Source organism: Oncorhynchus gorbuscha, unplaced genomic scaffold, assembly GCF_021184085.1.
Source record: "Oncorhynchus gorbuscha isolate QuinsamMale2020 ecotype Even-year unplaced genomic scaffold, OgorEven_v1.0 Un_scaffold_4693, whole genome shotgun sequence".
Classification (NCBI taxonomy): domain Eukaryota; kingdom Metazoa; phylum Chordata; class Actinopteri; order Salmoniformes; family Salmonidae; genus Oncorhynchus; species Oncorhynchus gorbuscha.
In genome coordinates, this window is record NW_025748658.1 from 1 (window position 1) to 997 (window position 997).

A 997-nucleotide genomic window follows, 5' to 3' on the forward strand; every position below is an offset into this window, starting at 1 on the left:
GAGTGATGAGGTCCAGAATGAATAGAGTGATGAGGTCCAGAATGAATAGAGTGATGAGGTCCAGAATGAATAGAGTGATGAGGTCCAGAATGAATAGAGTGATGAGGTCCAGAATGAATAGAGTGATGAGGTCCAGAATGAATAGAGTGATGAGGTCCAGAATGAATAGAGTGATGAGGTCCAGAATGAATAGAGTGATGAGGTCCAGAATGAATAGAGTGATGCGGTCCAGAATGAATAGAGTGATGAGGTCCAGAATGATGAGGTCCAGAATGAATAGAGTGATGAGGTCCAGAATGAATAGAGTGATGAGGTCCAGAATGATGAGGTCCAGAATGAATAGAGTGATGAGGTCCAGAATGAATAGAGTGATGAGGTCCAGAATGAATAGAGTGATGAGGTCCAGAATGAATAGAGTGATGAGGTCCAGAATGAATAGAGTGATGAGGTCCAGAATGAATAGAGTGATGAGGTCCAGAATGAATAGAGTGATGAGGTCCAGAATGAATAGAGTGATGAGGTCCAGAGTGATGAGGTCCAGAATGAATAGAGTGATGAGGTCCAGAATGAATAGAGTGATGAGGTCCAGAATGAATAGAGTGATGAGGTCCAGAATGAATAGAGTGATGAGGTCCAGAATGAATAGAGTGATGAGGTCCAGAATGAATAGAGTGATGAGGTCCAGAATGAATAGAGTGATGCGGTAAAGTGAATAAATGCTTTATCATTAAGAAACTTGGTTACTTTACAGATTTATAGGTTTTTAGCACCAAATATACTCTACTCTGTCCAATTCCCCTTCATTGAGTACAGGCTACAACGATATCCCACCACACCCAAACCCCTTTAAATAAATCATTCCCTGGTCTACAGTGTTCCAGATATATGAAACACAGTTTTGCGAATGATTACTTAAGGCACAAAAATCATCCTGACAAACATTATGTAAGGAAAGTTGGGCCAGTGCTGCTTTAAACATAAATACTTACAGATCAAA